We start from the raw sequence: 18,359 nt of genomic DNA on the forward strand, positions 1-18,359 counted from the left end.
CCACTGCTCAGATCCCAATCCCCTTGTTCCTTGCAAAATATACCGTGTGTATGCAGTGTTATCATCAGAGTCAGAAATGCCGGTTACTGAGCCTTGTGAGTCCAGATCGAAACACCGCTGAGTCCTTCCAGCACTGCACACAGTCCTTCAAGATCACGAACATTTCCTTGCAAACACCAGTGGCCTAAACAGCCTCTCCTGACTTGTGAGCTCCACAGGGTTGTGGAGAGGGTCAAAAGAGGCGACAGTCCCAGGAAATGGTCTTCCTGTCCTTCCCACTGTCTGCAGTGCTGGGGGCTCTGCATGCGTCAGCTCACTGGTGCCCCAATAACTTCAAAAAGAAGGGACTGTCGGGGCCAGCCCGGTGGCGTAGTGGTTCGCTTCGCATGCTCCCTTCAGCAGCCCGGGGTTCGCCAGTTCAAATCCCTGGCATGGACCTATGCACCACTCATCGAGCCATGCTGTGTTGGCGTCCCACATACAAAGTAGGGGAAGGTGGACACAGATGTTAGCTCAGCAACAATCTTCCTCAAGCAAAAAGAGGAAGATTGGCAACAGATGTTAGCTCAGGGCCAATCTTCCTTGCCGAAAAAAAAAGAGAGAGAAGGGACTGTTGTGATCTTCATTTTACAGATGGGGAAACAGTTCCAGAGAGGTAATGTCACATTGTCCAGAGCCACTTAGCAGAAAGAAAGAGAATGAACCAGGTTCTGTGACTTTTATGATCCCAACCTCCTGTTCTCTGTTCCCATCCCCTCATGCTGCAGAGGCCCTGGGGGCTGCAGAGCCGCTCTCTCGCTTCTTATGACTGCCCCCCAAGGAACGTCCTGGGCTTGGCCAGCTGCATGCCAAGCAGCCTCTGTCCTCAGAGCCAGCAGGAGAACTGGTTAGATTAGATAACGCCGGCTGGCAGCCTGCCCACAGGGACCTTCAGGGGGACAGTTTGTCAGATGGCCCTGGGACAGGTGCTGAGTCCCAACTTTTTTGTGTGTTGGGGGCGCAGCCCTTGTTGTGGGCCTTTCCCTGTCCTAGGTCAGCCGTCTTCAGCCTGGGTGTGTGACCCCCGGAGACAGGTGCAGACTCTCCAAGGTCGTGTGAGGGTTGGTCACTCTGAGGTCACTCCGAGGCTCCCCGTGCCAGCATCTCAGCCTCTTCCCTCTTTCCCCCCAAGCAAGGCCTCAGCGGCCCCAGCCTCCTCCGGAGCTCCTGTCTTCCCTCCCCGTCCTCGCCTCTGGCCCCCTGGGAAGAAGAAAAGCCACTCAGCAGTTTCCCCCTGTGGGTACATGAAGCAAACGGAAAAGAAAAAGAGAACCCCTCCGTCTCATTAAGAGATACATTTGCCATAAAATTTTAATTCTTTGTTTGATAATTATTTATAAAAAATTTGTAACACATTTCTATTGTTTTGACCAGTTGTGTACTAACAATGATCCGAAAGAGATGTTTTGACACTTAGAGCTTTGTGGTCACCGGAAAAATTTTTATATTAAATTTTAATTTGTAGTATATACGTATCTTTGTTGCAGAGAAATAAGATGGAATGATCAATAAAAGACTGCTAGGCAAAAAATATGTTTCATTAAGATGATATCTGATAGGGGAGCAGAATGGAAATATGGGTTCAAGTACAAGAAATGATCGTAAATACCCCACTTGTTCATGCATCTTATAAATGGCTGATGGCAGGTAAAATTGCTGTAACATTCAGATTCCATTGAGCATGACTAGAAGAGCAATGTAGCAATGTTATAATATTGATACTTACAATAGATGGAAATTGCGTCTTTTGCAACCATTTACACTTATGAAAAGTTTCAGTGTCAATCTAAAAATGCACAAAAGGGATGTGTGAGCAAAAAACAGTCCCCTGGCTAGATGGCTCCTTCCAGAGGGTGGCTCCTTCCTCTCCAGACTTCCTCTCCCTCTTGGTCGCCACATCTTCTCTGTCTCCCCACTCCACAGTCCCGAATGGCCCCGAGCCTCAGTTCTAGACCCTTTCTCTCTTTATTCCCTCTCCCTGGGTAAGAGGAACCCCAACTTTCTCCCTCCAGACGCTGCCTCTGGCTGCACACGGGATGTCTCCACTTGGCTCTTCACCAGACATCTCAGCATCCACTTGGTCAAAATGGAAGTCTCGATTGTTTTCTCCAATATGTCCCACCTGCCGTGGTCCCTCCCTCAGGAAGTGGAGCCATCTTCCACCAGTTGCTTAGTCCCAAACCTAGAGGTTGTCCTGGATTCTTTTCCCCAGCCTCCACTTCTAATCCATCAACAGGTTGCTGGCCCCATACATTTTCATATCCAAAAACTCTTCAGCAGTCGTCTCCATCTCCTTGGCCTCCCCCACAATCCAAGCACCAACACGGATGACCACAGTAGCCCCCTATGGGGTCCCCTGCACCCACCCTTGTCATCTCTGATCCATTTTCCCCCTGACAGAGACAGGTGGTCTTTTCACAACAAACCAGATCATGTCACTCCTGCTTTGAACCTGTCAGTGGCTTCCAAAAGCCCTTAGGAAAAAAATCCACCCTCTTGACGCTGACCTCAAAGTCGCATGCGATGTGCCCTGCCTTCCTCTCAGACCTTTTCCCATCCCACATCCTCCCTCATTCTCAGCCCCACAGCTCCCTTCTCTCTCCTGCCTTGCACATCTCATTCTCCTGGCTGGACTCTTGCTTCAGAGTCTCACCTGGCTAAGAGCTTTCAGCCCCAAGCCCACCTGCCCTATCTAATGTAACCCCGCTCCCACCTGCAGTCACCTACTCTCCTATCGCCCTGTTTGTGTCCTCATCTATCGACCGTCTCTCCCGCTGGCCTGAGAGCACCAGGAGGACAGGGGCCTTGTCGATTGTACTCCCTATCTCTAATTCATGGAGCTGTGCCAGGTGCACAGTAGGCGCTTAATAAATATGTGGTTACCATTCAAGGATAGAACACTCTGCGAGTGGGTGGGCTCTGATCTGGGGCCAGAGATGCTGAGATGGACTGAGTGTTCTCATCCCCCCAAATTCGTATGCTGACCTAACCCCGGATGGGATGGCACTAGCAGGTGGGGCCTTCGGGAAGTGACTAGGTCATGAGGGTGGAGCCCCTGGCATTAGGATGTTAATGATGGGGAACACTGCTGGTGGGCTATATGAAAACTCTCTGTACTATCTTTGCAAATTTTCTGTAAATCAAAATCTATTCTAAAATTAAAGGTTTCTTTTGTTTAAAAAAAGTAGTTTTATATGTGCTACTGTCTGACCATCAATGATATTGTAAAAATCATAATCCCACAAGCTTTCATTCTTCTAAACTGAAATTGGTTTGTGAAAGTGTGTAAATTGCATTTGATGGGCAGAAATGCTCAAATGACTGAATGTGATTATGTGAAGTGGATAAGCTATCTATTCTATTTCCATGAAAATAAATATTTAAAGTGATAAAACAGTCTTTTACTGATCACCTATCATGTGTCTGCAACAAAAGTAGAAATATATACTGAAATTTTAAAGTGAATGCAAAGGTCCCATAAACATTATGCTAAGTGACATGAGGCAGTCACAAAAAGAAACATGTTATATGATTCCACTTATACGAGGCACATAGAGTAATCAAATTCCTGGGAGCAGACGGCAGAATGCTGGTTGCCAGGGGCTGAGCACGAGGGAGGGGAGTTGTTTGGTGGGTATAGAGTTTCAGTTTTGCAAGAGGAAAAGAGTTTTGGAAATTGGATGCAGGACAACCTGAATGTACTTAACACTACTGAACGATACACTTAGACATGGCTAAGATGGCAAACTCTATGTTACGTGTATTTTACCACAATTAAAAGGTAAAAGTTTTTTTAAAAGTTTCTATAAGAATAAGCCTCTGAATTTGCCAAAATAGCATAAATATGTTTTTAAATCTTTTGATAAATAGCACATCTCTCAGTAGGGGCCTTGATTGAGGGCGACTTTGCTGACGCCCTCGGCTTCGATCCCTCACCTGGTGTCAGAGCTGAGGTGCCCAAGAGCGGGGCCTTTCTTCTGCAGAGTGAGGGAAGGCAAGTTGAGAAAGGAGGCAGATCAATCTTAGGCAGGAGAGCAGAGCAAGTGAGGACCCGGGAATTGATTCTCTTTGCATTATTCATGCTGTGCTCTCCTTGGAAAGCCTGTGGTACCCGAGGGTCCGCTGCCTGCAGAGTGAGCCTCCCGCCCTACTTATGCCCTTTGATGTCACGTGACAAGGTCTGTGTTGGGTCCAGGTTTGCATTAATCAGGCCCCAAAGCATCCTGACCCCCGGCTGCCTGGTCTCCCAAGCTGGCCCCTGAACGCAGTCTCCTGCGTGTCCGCACAGCCTCAATTCCACCTGCCCCACTTGGTCAGATAACCTTCAAAGTCTATAGCTCTCACATCCCCCTAGATTGCCTGATTATGTAACATAGTGGATTCCCGCATTTCCTTCTGGAGGGAGCTCCTCTTTCCTTCTCAGATCCCACATTTTGCCCTCCACCAGGGTGGTGCTGAGGCTGAATGGAAGATATGGGTGAGCCTCGGCCTGGGGGATACAGAACTGTGCTCTGTGGGGAGGCACAGCTGTGGGGGCATCTCTGAGGGTTTGGAGTTCCGGTCTGCCGTTTCCTCCAGATCTCTCCCCGCCCCCCAATATCCTCTATCCAGTTGTCCACATCTTGCTTTTTCTCTAGGAAGGACCTGGAAAAATGGAATTAAACCATGATGGGGTTCAGCATCCATGTAATCAGTCTCTGAATTTATTTCCCAGAGGTCTTGGCCCTTTGCATGCAGTAGACTTTTCCAGACAATTCTTCACAGAAAGGCTTGGGAGTCTCTGAGGCAGGATGGTGAAGTTTGCACATATCTTTTGGCTGTCCAGCTTCGTTAGGACCCACTGCCCTACCCTGGTGGTGGTGGCAGAGAGGGCGGTCTGGGCCTCAGCTTCTCAGAGTCCTGGAGCTCATCCCCCTCGGTGGGCGTGTGGTCCCAAGGCGGTTCTGGGTGACATTTACTCCTCTGTTTTGTCACCATGGGTTCTGACCCTCTGCTCTCCTGGAAGATGGAGGGTGGGAAAGTAGTGTCTCCTGCAGTTCTCTCCACGGGCTCAGTAGTCAATTCCAAATCCCCCCACTTCCCTAAGCTTCAGTGGCCTGCCTCCCCCTCTCCCAGTTGCCAATTGCACTCTCAGTTGAGGTTCTTTGCTTCCAAACAGTAGAGGCTACACTGAGTGGCTCGGACGAGGGCTTCACAGAAGAATATAGGGCGGCCCATGGAAATGTTGAACGTGCTAAGTGACCACGGCTTGGGAGGGAGGATCCCAGGGGTGAGGTGTGTAGGCCTCAATGGCAGGGCCTCCGTGGAGAGACGACCTGATTGGCCCAACCTGGGTCAGGTGTCCTGACCTTGGACCAACTAGTTATGGGCAGGGATGTTGTGTGTGGGCAGCCCCCAGTTCATGTTATTCTGTATATTTCTATGACATGTTGTTCCCATAAAAGAGCGGATACTTCCTGATGTGTCTTTTGGTCGTTTATCTTGAAGTTGGCCACTGGAACCCATGGAGGGTGGGGAGATGGCCACAAGGGTAAAGGGCCTCAAAACCTCTCACAAGGAGCTCTCTGGGTGACCCCTTGCCATCCGAGCCCCGGGAGTGGACTACAGAATGATCCTCACACTGCTTTGTGCTCCATTCCCTCTCTTTTAAGAAAATTTTAAAAATTTTATAGAATAGCATACTTCACAGTGACAAAAAATTAGTATCATTTACAGTATCTTAAGAGAAATTGCCTTTGAATGGGAACTGCCAGTACTCTGAGATCTGCAAGACCTGTCTAGAGAATTTCCTACTGTGGAAAATGCAGACTGCTTAAATCGGAACTGGGGGGAGGGCGGTGGCGAGCCTGTGCTTTCATCCTTATTAATTGCTGCCATACTGTCCTTCGGGCGGCTGAGGGAGTTTCCTGCTTTCTGTACACCTCATTGGGCGCTGAAGCTCTTGTGGGACAACTGCAATGCTACACAGGTTCTGCCATTTTGTTCGCACTGAGGTGGCTCTTGGGTGACCCCTGCATTAGAGCTAACTCCATTCATATTCATTTTTGTTGCAAATCTCGCAAAGGGGAGTGTTTCGGGGTATTTAGATCCACATTCTGTTTTAAGGCTGATTGTTCGGTTTGCATCAATTGCCCGAGCCCGTGGTGGCTGCCATCTTGCATCCCTGTGGCTGGAAGGCTGGCCTCTTCTCCACGCCCCTGGTCCTTACGTCGTCCATTCCCCTTTGCTCTTTCTGTCATCGCTCTCTTGGAGCATTGCCTGCGATGTTTAAGATGTTAATCAAAAACGTTCAAAACCACCAGCTTGACTCCTTAAGCCGTCGTAACTTGAAAGAGCAACCGAGAAAGCCCTGGACGGGCGCTCCTGCGGTAGCCGGGCCTCCGCCCGTCGGTTTGGCGGCCGGCTGGGATTTTCAGGACCAGAGACAGCGCCCCCTGGTCCGCGCCCGTCTCCCCGGGAGCCTCGGATTCCCGCAAGGGGAGGCGGCCCCACGCGGACCGACGGGGAGACCTGCTCGCGCCGAGGGGGGCGCCAGAGGGCGCCGGTGAGCTGCCGGCCGGGACTCAGAAACGTGGGTTCCACCCCCGACTCTCGTTTACTACCTCTGTCACCTTCGGAGGGTCACAAAAAGTAATGACAACATGAAAAGTGCAAAAACCTAGGTTATTTAAAATGCCAACTGTATACATGCCCGGCTCTCATCCAAGTTTTAGCAGTGTCCTTATTGCAGAGAGGGGCTCTCCTGGGGTCCCTGGTGTTTGGTGTTCTCCTTTCTAGTTATCTTGCATACGATGATACACGATTTATTTCTATGAAATCTTTTTTTTTTAAGATTTTATTTTTTCCTTTTTCTCCCCAAAGCGCCCCGGTACATAGTTGTATATTCTTCGTTGTGGGTCCTTCCAGTTGTGGCATGTGGGACGCTGCCTCAGCGTGGTTTGATGAGCAGTGCCATGTCCGCACCCAGGATTCGAACCAATGAAACACTGGGCCGCCTGCGGCAGAGCAAGAGAACTTAACCACTCGGCCACGGGGCCAGCCCCTATTTCTATGAAATCTTAATAGCTATGGAATATTCCATAGGCTTTCAAACAGCTTTGCTGAGGTAAAGTTGATGGATAACAAGCTGCATATATTTAAAGTGTACAGTGTGGTAAGTTTCGATGTGTGTGTACACCCACAAAACCATCACCACGATCCAGATAGCAAACACATCCTTCACCCCCAAAAGTCTCCTCTTGCCATTTTGTCATCTTTCCCTCTCTTCTCTCCCCTCATGCTCCCTCCCATCAACCACAGATTTGCTTTCTAACGCTGCAGATTCATATGCTTTTTATAGAATATGACGTGGTTTTTTAACAGTAACTTTTTTGTGTGTGTTTAGACAAGGATTTGCCCTGAGCTAACATCTGTTGCCAGTCTTCCTCTCTTTTCCCCTCCCCAAAGCCCCAGGGCATGGTTGTACATCCTCGTTGTAGGTCCTTCTAGTTCTTCTGTGTGAACCGCTGCCACAGCGTGTCTACTGACAGGCGGGTGATGTGGTTCCGATTCTGGGAAACAAACCCTGGCCACTGAAGAAGTGATGTCACCGAACTTTAACCACTAGGCCATCAGGGCTAGCTCGTACATGTTTTTAAAAATGACATTAATCTATATTATTTCATTTATTACATGCTTGCTGAGTGCCAGGTTCTGGGTGTGCCACAGTCATTTTCTCATTTAGTTCTAAAGTGGCCCTTGTGAAGCAGCAGTAGAAATCCCCAATTTCGGGAAAAGAAGTTGAGATCCAAAGAGGTTAAATAATGTGCCCAAGGAACTTACCACACGAGTAGACAGTGGTGGAACTGGGATGGAGACTCAGGCCCCACCTGAGCCCCTGCCCCACTGACCTGCCTGTCTCTCTCCCGCCTCTTAGACAAACTGCCTGGACTCAAATTCTGCCCCTAGTATGACCCCAGATATTACTGTAGGCAGGTGCTCCACCTGTCCAGGCTCAGGCTCCCCATTCGTGGAATGGTTGGAACAATCGTCCCTGACTTACAGGGTTGCCCGAGGGTCACCCGAGCTGAGGAGTGACAGAGGCACCTTAGCAGAGGCCTCGGGCAGAACAGATGAGTCCACATGTGGTCGCACTGTGGGATGTGAGTGCTGTGAGACAGGTGTGCATAGCAGGATGGGAACCTGGGAGGTAGAAAGGGGCGGTTGGTGTAGGAGGTAAGATTTCTGGAAAGTTCTCTCCTTGAACGCCTGGACCACTATGGTCTGTTCTACTCAAGTTGGAAAGGCACTCATCCATCCACTAGTGGTGGAGGGCGTCGGCTGTGTCAGGCGCTGTGCTTGTCCCCACTAGGGGTTTCCAGTGGGTAAGAAAGACTCGGCACCCCCCCACCAGGGCTCCTATCTGGTAGGTAGGAGCAAGTCCCAGCATTGCAGTCTGGGGTGATCAGTGTGGCGGTGGGGGTGATACAGATAAATATTCTTCCATTGCACCTTTACAGTCCCTCAAAGCTTCTTTCCTTCAAGCTCTACCAATGTCACCTGAGGCTGACCAGCTGCCCCAAGGAGAATTCTTCATAAACACAATATTGTTGAAAAACGCCCCGATGATATTGCTACTGCCGCTGTTGAAAAACCTGGAGAAGTTTCCTGTTCTTTGTGCTTATCCACCCCACTCCAGTCTCTCACTATTGTTCCCTAAGCAAGTGCCACCTCCAGCCCCCAAACCAATCACAAATGGGTCACCAAGAGCTGGGCTCAGGAAAGACTGACCTGGCTTGGAGCCCAGCCACACCACTGCAGGCTGCGTGACCTTCAGGTCATTTATTTCCATGAGTCTCAGTGGTTCACTCGTGAGTTCTCTGCAGAATATGTTTAACCCAAAACTGACTTCTCCCCCGGGACCCAGTCACCCACTTTGACCTCCCGATGGGTGTGGGCTCGAGGACTGCCAACCCACTTAATAAGCAAAACTTCATGGGGAGGGGAAAAAATCTGCTGCCCAGATTGATCACGCACCGCTGAGGTCCAAATCCGAGGTTGGAGAAGGTGGTTATTGAACTGCATCCATAGGGAGGGTAGGTTTCAGGCTAAAGGAAACACCAGGGCTGGATTAAGCAGCAAAGGGAGCTGGATCATCAGGCCCAGGAGGGTCTCACAGTCCCCACATGCAGGGGGCCCAGGGGCCAAGGGAGGGACTTAAGCCAGGACCGCAGTGCCCGCCTCTCTCCCTCCTCCCCTCTCATCCCCCTCCCTCTGTGGATCTGCTCCATTCTTTTCTGCACAGCAGCAGCTTCTGCTTCTGCCAGGAGATTGAGCAACAGCAGCCGGTCCAGGCACCCAGAGAGAGACCCTGCACTCACTTTCTTCTTCTCCCCCCTCGCTCTCTCAGCCCCAATTCCAGACTCCCAGGGAACTGATTGGATCAGCCCCGCCTGGATCAGATGCCCCTCCATCCAAACATCTGTGGCCTGGAGTGGGGACAGCATCCCATGGTGTAAACCAGGTGAATGAGGAAAGGGCCCTCCACAAAGGGACCCAATATGCACCCCCCTGTCACGTGCTGGCTTTTGAGCACCATGACGCCCCTCCCTCCGCTAGCACAGGCAACTGTGTGAGGACTGCTCTGTGGGGCCGTCTCGAAAGCTCAGAATGTACAGAGTGGTCAGTCTTGTCTCACGCTCTCCTCCAGCGCAGTCTCCTTGTCTGCACCCGTCCTCACTCTGCCCAGCTAGCCTGCTCAGCCCCGGTTCACCACCTCAGGTCGTTTGCTCATTCACTCACCAAGCATTCTTTGAGCACCGCCCATGTGCCGGCACTGTGTCAGAGCGAGCAAGACAGACAGGGGGCCTCCTCGCCCGGGGCTGCGGTAGAGAGACAATAAGCAGGTGATCCACGCGCTGCCGTTATCACTTCAGATGGCAGCAAATGCTGTGAGACAAAGCCGGGGTGGTGCTGAAGCAGCTTTCCTGGGTCCGGCACTTTCTACTCTTATGGTGAGTTCCTTGGGCACGTTATTTACCATCTGTGCATCTCAACTTCTTCACCTGCAAAACAGAGGCTTCCCTTGCTTGTTTTAGTTGGGGTTCTCCAGAGAAACAGACCAACAGGCTGTAGATGTACGAATATTTATATATAAGAGATTTATTTTAAGGAATTGGCTCACGTGATGGTGGTGAAGCTGAGAAGTCCAAACCCAGGAAAACCGACAGGAGTCCCAGGACAGGAGAAGTCCAATGTCACACCTGAAAACAGCCTTTCGTTCTGTTCACACCTTCAACGGATCGCACGAGGCCCACCCACGCCGGGGAGAGCGTCTGCTTACTCAGTCCACCGATTCAAGTGTTGATCCCGCCCAGAATCGCCCTCACAGGTGGACCCAGAAATAATGTTTTACCAAATACATGGGCGCCCTGTGACCCAATCAAGCGGACACGTAAAATTAACCATCACGACCTTGCAAAGAGGCCAAGGGTGACCCTTCTCTTTTGCGCCCTTCAGGCTCATGACTGTGCTTTACGTGTGGTGGGGAAGGGGGTGTGTCGTCAAGAGCTGTGGAAGGAGCCGGATTCTGCCCTGGTGAGCTTCCCGGGCCGGAGACAAGGGCTGTATAACTCACGGCACAGCGGATGTCACTAAATATTTGTGGAATGGATAGATGGCTGGATGCTCCCCGTTCCTAAGCCACCAGGAAATGGCAGTCACCCAGATCTCTTGGGGGCGCGAGAGCCCCTGAAGTCAGTTAGTGTGCTGAAGTAGAAGACAACACCGGTTTGGAGAGACCTGGTGAAGTTGAAGATGTGTGTGCCCTGCAACCCAGAAATTCCCCTTGTCAAGTCTTTATCACGTTGTGGCACATGAAGCGAAGGAGTCTGGGTACCGTCCACCGGGGTGAGCGGAGGAGCTGCTGGAGGAGCAGAGGGCCCCAGGCTCTGGCCACCCCGGGCGCTTTCTGTCTGCCCCCCTGTAACTCATTCATGCCAAGGTGGGTGCAAAGCCTGTCCGGGAGGGACCCACACATGTGCACAAGGAGACACTGCTTGTAATATTAAAAATAGAGATCAAACCTAATTTTCTGTCACTAGGGGAATGGATAAACCATTATTTAGTCCCACTGTGGAATATTATACAAAAGATAAAAATGGATGCACTGGAACTGTGTATATCCATGTCTATAAATCTTAGAAGCCAGAGCTGAGTGAAAAAGAAAAAGTAAGAAAAGGATATGTGCAGTGCACCATTTGTTTACATATTAAAATGCCCATATGCGACACACTGTTTATGGATACACACATGTGTAGTTGAAGTAAAAACACAACAAGAAATTGATACACTCCGACTTCCAACTTCTGCATGGAGATGACTCTCGAGAGGAGGGCCAAAGGAATGGGGCTTAGAGCTCTCATTTTATTAAAGCTACAGAGAGCCGAAGGAAATATAGCAAAATGTAACATCCGTCAGACCTGGGGGGTTACGTTATTTCCTTTAATGAAATAGTTTATAATTAAATAAAACAGTTAAGGCAGCATCCAGAGAGGTAGCTTGAGCGCCTCTGGAGAATCTGAACCCTGAAGACTGTTGTTATTTTGTCCACGAGAGAAGGGCTGGAAGACATTGGTCTCCCCAAATCCTGCCTCACCCCGGGGCTTCTCAGAGGGCGGCTGGTGTGCTCCCAAGTCTGGCCACCAGGTGGCGCCAGCACACAGGGTTGGAAATGGGGAGACTTGGATGCCCCACCGACTTGAACCGAGGAAGCAGCAGTTTTTGCAAGAGAGAAGCAGAGGCGCAGAGTGTATCTGAGACACGAGAGGCAGGGAGAGGTAAAAAACAGCCCCGGGGCAACGAAAGGACCCCTAGCTGAAGGAGCAATGCCATTCCCTGGGGTTGATAAAGCACCTATTTTCTCGTCCTCAAAATTACCCAAGATGCAGTTGCTAGGCATTGAAACAGGTGGCAACAAGGGGTTCAGGAAGCTTCCGCTCCCACCCCTACGTCTGACTCATGTCATTCCGCTCCCGTCTGTTGCACAACCCAGAGGTGTGTGCCCCCTCGGGAGGACAGAATGATCTGTGTTTACCTTCAAATGCCTGGACTTGGGCATAAAGGCCCTGGGTTCACCTCCTGGCTCCGCTTCTGACCAGCTGTGTGACCTTGGGCAACTGTCTTAACCTGTCTGGGTCTTGGCTGTCTGATATGCAAACTGGGGATAATAATAGTCCCCAGTCCGTAGAACTGTCACAAGGGCTAAATGAGGTTACACACGCGAGGCCCCCGGCACAGAGTCGGCCTTCAATAAGTGATACAAACATCACGCACCAACGTCCAAACCACTCTAAAGCAAGCAGTTCCAGGGAGCAAGGACAAGGTTTCAAACCAGCAACACAACAAGCAGAGTTTAATGCTCTCCTGAGGGATAAAGATATTCGCTCCCTTCCCTGGGAGAAAAAAGTGGTCAGATATTTGATGATCCTGTAAAAGGGCAGCCACCTCCCCAAGGGGGGATGACGCCATTCGTTTCTTCTTTCACTCGTTGGACAAGTATTCAGAGAGCAGCTTCCCTTCGTAGGTCCTGGGACACAGCGGTGAGCAAGACGGGACAACACCCCTCCCTCCCCTGAGGGACGACAGCCCAGTCAGGGCGGGACGAACACGTGATGGGGTCTGAGGGCAAAGGAGCCGAGGGCAGGGAGAAGACGGTGCGAGTTTGGTTACGGGGCCTGTGTGTCTGCTAGAAGTGGGCTGGCATTTCCAACACAAGGGTCTTTGGGAAAAAAAAAAAAAAAAAAACCAAAACCTTTAGTCAATACGTTCCAGCCCAGTGACATTTAAAAATAACACTATTGAGGCATATTTGCATACCACATAGTTCATCCTTTTCGTATGTGCAATTTAGTGACTTTTAGTAAATTTACCAAGTTATGCAACCATCACCATAAATCAGTTTTAAAACATTTCATCACTCCAGTATGATCCCTCGTGTATATTCACTGTCAGTTCCTGTCCCCACCCCATGCAACCACTAATCTACTTTCTCTCTTTGTAGTTTTGCCTTTTCTGGATATTTCATAAAAATAGACCATACAATATGTGGTTTCTTATGTCCAGTTTCTTCTCCTGAGCATATTTGTGTGTGTGTGAGGAAGATTGGCCCGGAGCTAACATCTGCTGCCAATCCTCCTCTCTTTGCTTGAGGAAGATTGTCACTGAGCTACCTTCTGTGCCAGTCTTCCTCTGTTTGTACATGGGACGCCTCCACAGCATGGCTTGATGAGCAGTGTGTAGGTCCACACCCGGGATGCAGGCCTGTGAACTCCAGGCCGCCGAAGCGGAGCGTGTGAACTTAGCCATCAGGCTGGGCCCTTGTGAGCATCTTTTCGAGGTTCATCCATGTCATAGCATGTGTCTCTAGATAGTTCCTTTTTATTGCTGAATAGCATTCCATTCTAAGGTTATATTGCTTTTGTTATCCATTTACCAGTTGATGGACATTTAGGTTGTTTCCAATTTTTGCTAGCCCATCAGATTTTAACCTAGGGCCAGCAGGTGGATGTCACACCTTCCACCAGCTCCTTGACACGACATGCAAAATGTGTGTGTGTGGTTGTGCTTTTTTTTTTCCTTTTTCTCCCTAAAGCCCCCCCGGTACATAGTTGTATATTCTTCGTTGTGAATCCTTCTAGTTGTGGTATGTGGGACGCTGCCTCAGCGTGGTTTGATGAGCAGCGCCATGTCTGCGCCCAGGATTCAAACCAACGAAACACTGGGCCGCCTGCAGCGGAGCATGAGAACTTAACAACTCGGCCACGGGGCCAGCCCTGTGTGTGTGTTTTTTATGGGAGAAGTTCTGTAGTTTTAACAGAGTCTCAAAGGGCACTGTGACCGTCCTCCTAATTCTGAGCAACCCACCTCTAGACTCAGTGGAGGTGGTCTAGTCAAATCCATCTAGCTGGGGATCCTGAGAGCAATACAGGAGGAAGAGAAGAAAAGGGGAGAAAAGTTCCAGCCCTGTTCCTCACGCAACAAGAAAGCCAGACTCAATTTTCTTAGAAAATTGATAGCATTTTATTTTTGGGAAAAAAAAAAATTGAACCTACAGAAAAGTAGAAAGAATACTGTGATGAACACCCATGTATCCTTCACCTGGAAGCACCCAATGGTGCTGCTTTCCCATTGGGCCTCCTCTCTCTCTCTTTGACTAACCTCTTTGAAAGTACTGTGCAGACATCACTAAACTTCACCCGTGAACTCTTCACCTAGCATCTCCTAAGGTTAAGGGCCACTCCTGGGCAAGCACAGTACCGCTGTCTTACCCAATTTAATTTCAATACAATTACAGGATTTATTACACAGTCCACATTCAAATCTCCCCAATTATCCCAATAATGTCCTTTAGAGGTCATTGGGTTTTTTTTTTTTTTTTTTAGATTTTATTTTTTTTCCTTTTTCTCCCCAAAGCCCCCGGTACATAGTTGTATATTCTTCGTTGTGGGTCCTTCTCGTTGTGGCATGTGGGACGCTGCCTCAGCGTGGTTTGATGAGCAGTGCCAGGTCCGCGCCCAGGGTTTGAACCAACAAAACACTGGGCCGCCTGCAGCGGAGCGCGTGAACTTAACTACTCGACCACGGGGCCAGCCCCGGTCGTTGGGTTTTTTAAAATCCAAGATCTAATCAAGGAGTAAGCCTTGAATTTAGTTGTCATGGGCAGCTAGACTTTGAATTAAACCAAAATGAATGAAAATTGCTAGTCGGTGCGGTAGTCCCTATGAGAACTTGAACGGCCGGTGCCAGAGGAAAGGACGCACACACAGCACCTCATTCACTCCTCAGAGCAGCCCGGTGGGGACCATGGCCCACATTTTATAGAGGAGAGGTGGTGGGAGGTGGCATTGTCAGAGAGCTGAGCTGCCATCGCCCTGGTTTGGAAGATGAGAAAAGCAAGGCTTGGGAATCTGAAACGCCTTGCCGGTGGTCCCTTCCAACTTGAGAGTGGAGGAGCTGGGACCTGAGCCCAAGTCTGGTCGACTCGGAGCACCAAGACAGTGGAGCACCTGCTCTACGGCTTGCCTTGCTGGCCTCCCGTCCCACTTCTGGCCCTGTCCTGTCGTCCAACGTGCTCCAACCGCGCTCTGAGAGCCTGCGAAGCCGGTTCGGCTACAGCAGGAAGCACCTTGCCAGGGACCACTCCCCCGGCTGCCAGAAGCTCCGGGTGTTCGTGACCACCAGCGCCTTTGCAATGGGTGCAATCAGGCTGCACCAGGTGATCTGAACCCGGGGAATCGCATGGGGAATGCAGGTGGGACGCCAGAGACAAGAGCAAATGACACGCACAACTGGCCCCACAGCGCCGCTGGGGCGAAGCCAGGGCGCACGGCTCAGGGGCGCACCGCCACCCGAGACCTCACATAGGTTTTGAAAGGCCCTGCGCAGCCGAGTGAAGGGTCTGACAGAGGCAGGTGAGGAGTCTCGGGCTGCCATCTATCACTTCTTTTGACTTGAGAGTTAAAAATAAAAAGCACCAATAATGCATGTGTATTTTTAAAGATATTTTTAAATTACAAAAATAGGACATGTGCATGAAGAAAATTAGAAAATATAAACAAGCAAAAATAAACAGAATCATCACATGCCCGCCTCTCAGACATCATCGCTGGTCCAATGCCAGAGCCTTCTGGATCTTTCACCAGGCGTGAGCATGTGCGCACTCTCCTCACAGTTTCCTTTTCCCAACAGAGACCTCATAGGACCAGATAGATTACGGGATGATGACCGGCTGTGGTTTTAGAGAAGAATGTTTATTGTTCTTAGGAGAAGCTGACAATGATCTTAATGTGATTTCATTCTGGGAACAAAACAAAATATGCTGTTTCATGACCTGTTTTAATCGGTTGGTGATTTCCATCTCAGAAAATTATCTAAAACAAGATTTTATTAAGATTTTCCCAGTTAACCCCAAATTGTCCTTCACAGCTGGTTCATGCACAGCGGTATTCAGCCCAGGACCATGCATCGGGTCTGACGGTGTGTCCTTGCGGTTCTAAGCTAGTGCCCCTCTTTCTGTGACAGTGACCGATGGAGAGACTGGGCCAGGCATTCCATGGAAAGCCCTACCCTCTAGATTTGTCTCTTGCTGCCTCTGGCTGTCATTCAGCTTTTTCCTCCATCGCCCATATTTCCTCTAAACCGGAAGTTAACGCAAGGCTGGAAGGTGTGAAATAGGAGCCCAAGATTAGCATTGCAACAGCACAGAAATGCGGAAAATTCCGGAGTGATGGTCTCCTCCTTGCCTTTCTGGTCCTTCTCCCCAGAGATGAACGGTTCCTGGCTGGGTGTCTGTCCTTCCTGACCTTTTCCTCTGCTTGTACAAACACACAGCTGTCCCTGTGTGGGAATATTTGCTTTGGTTTGTACAAAAAAGGGATTGATACAATAGCTATTGTTCTGGAACTTGTAGAAATGTTCCTGTGTATTTTGGCCATCTCTCCGTGTCTAGGGAGTGAAGCTCTGTCAGTGTAACTGAGATCACATGAGGTTTTGCCACTAAAAACCATATTTCCTTTGTGCATAAACTACTGTTAAGCCCCAGGGCGAGGTTGGGGGGCTTAAATGCAAATTCCCTGGACAAAGTAACATCTAACTTATCCAGTGGGCTTTCAACTGCCTCGTCCTGGCTCCACAATCCTTTCTCCTACAGCAATCAGAGCCATCTTTAAAAACCCAAGTCCCTCAGCTGCTTAAAACCCTCCTGTGGCCCCACTGCTCTTGGGATGAAGATCTAACCTCTCCCCTGGCTCTGTTCCCCTGCCACGTCCTCCTCAGGGCAGACCTTTGCACATTCTGTTCCCTTTCCTGGAGTGCTTTTCCCCTCTGGAGCTCTTTTCCTCTTGAGCTGTGTTGGCTGCAGCTGTCTCCTAGACCTTTCTCTGTAGAAGAAAAATCACTGACAACGGCTGGTCCCTGATTTCCGGCTAAGGCTGTGGGCAAGTGTGTTCAATCTGTACCCCTTCAGGGCTGAATAAACCCTCCTGAACAAGAGGGCCCTCTTCCTACACTGCCCCCCTCACCAGACTGGGAGCTCCAGGGAGGGGGCGGCAGACACTGACCCGTCTCGTTTGCCACTGAGGCCCCAGGACCCAGGACAGCACCTGGCACAGAGCTGGCACTCAGTGACGGAAAGAACAAATGAACAAATGCTGGCAGGAAGGCAATAGATAAAACCTTGTTAGCAACATGAGTCACAAGTCCTACAGACACGCCTGTACACTTCGATCCAGGAATTCCACTTGCAGGAATTTATCTGAAGGCACAGAGATGTTCATCTCGGCATTGTTTATACTGAGGAGTGCATTGATAACAACTTACGTGCTCAGCAACTGCTTAAGCACAAAACTGAATTCCTGACCTTTGCTCCCAGGTCAGCATTTCTTCCAGGCTTCCCATCACCGTAAATGGCATCTCCCTCTGCTTAGCTGTTCAAGTCAGAGACCTGGCCATTGGAGTTTTATTTTATTTTATTTTACTTAGAGGTACAATGTTCCTGCAGTCAAATGCACAAATCTTAAATGCACAGCTCAACCTTTTTTTTTTTTTTTTTTTTACCTATGTAGACATCCCCGTAACTACCAGCCAGATGGAGACACAGAAATTTCTCAGCACCCAGGAAGTTCCCTCGAGTGCCATCCCAGTCAGTACCCCTCCTCCGCCCAGAGGTACCCGCCATTCTGACTTCTCCTGACCTCCTGTTTTCTCACTTGGCCCTCTCTCTGACACGTCACAGCCAGCTTGTCCCTGGGGCCTCTCGGGTCTCTATTCCACGTCTCTCAGGCCCATCACCGTTCATCTGGGCGACAGCGCCAGCCTCCTCACTGCCGCTCTCCTTCCCCGGCTCCCTGTCCCCCATGACCACATCGGCACCCCGCCTGAGGCTACCCAAAGGCTCCCTCGTGCCGTCGAGAAAGTGCCAGCTCTCTCGGTGCCCTGGGCCCCCTATGTGCTTGTCTCCTGCATCCCCAGATGAGGGAACGGAGGTCAATGGGGAAGTCACTGGCCCACAGTTCCAAAGGCAGCAAGCCGTGGGGCAGGGGCACACCCAAAGGTGGTCTGACTCCCGAGCCCATGCTCTAATGCCTCTCAATGAATGAATGAAGGAAGGAATGAATGACCTATTATCTGGTTTCCTTTTTCAGAAATACAGCTACCCTTTGGAAAAATCATACGGCCCTCACTAACCAGTTGAATTTGGCTATGAGGTCACTTTCTTGGTTGGAGAAGAGGAAAAAGAGAAGGGAGGGGGAGGAAGGGGGAGGAGGAGGGGGAGAAGGAGGGAG

The sequence above is a fragment of the Equus asinus genome, chromosome 10, assembly GCF_041296235.1.
Source record: "Equus asinus isolate D_3611 breed Donkey chromosome 10, EquAss-T2T_v2, whole genome shotgun sequence".
Taxonomy (NCBI): Eukaryota; Metazoa; Chordata; class Mammalia; order Perissodactyla; family Equidae; genus Equus; species Equus asinus.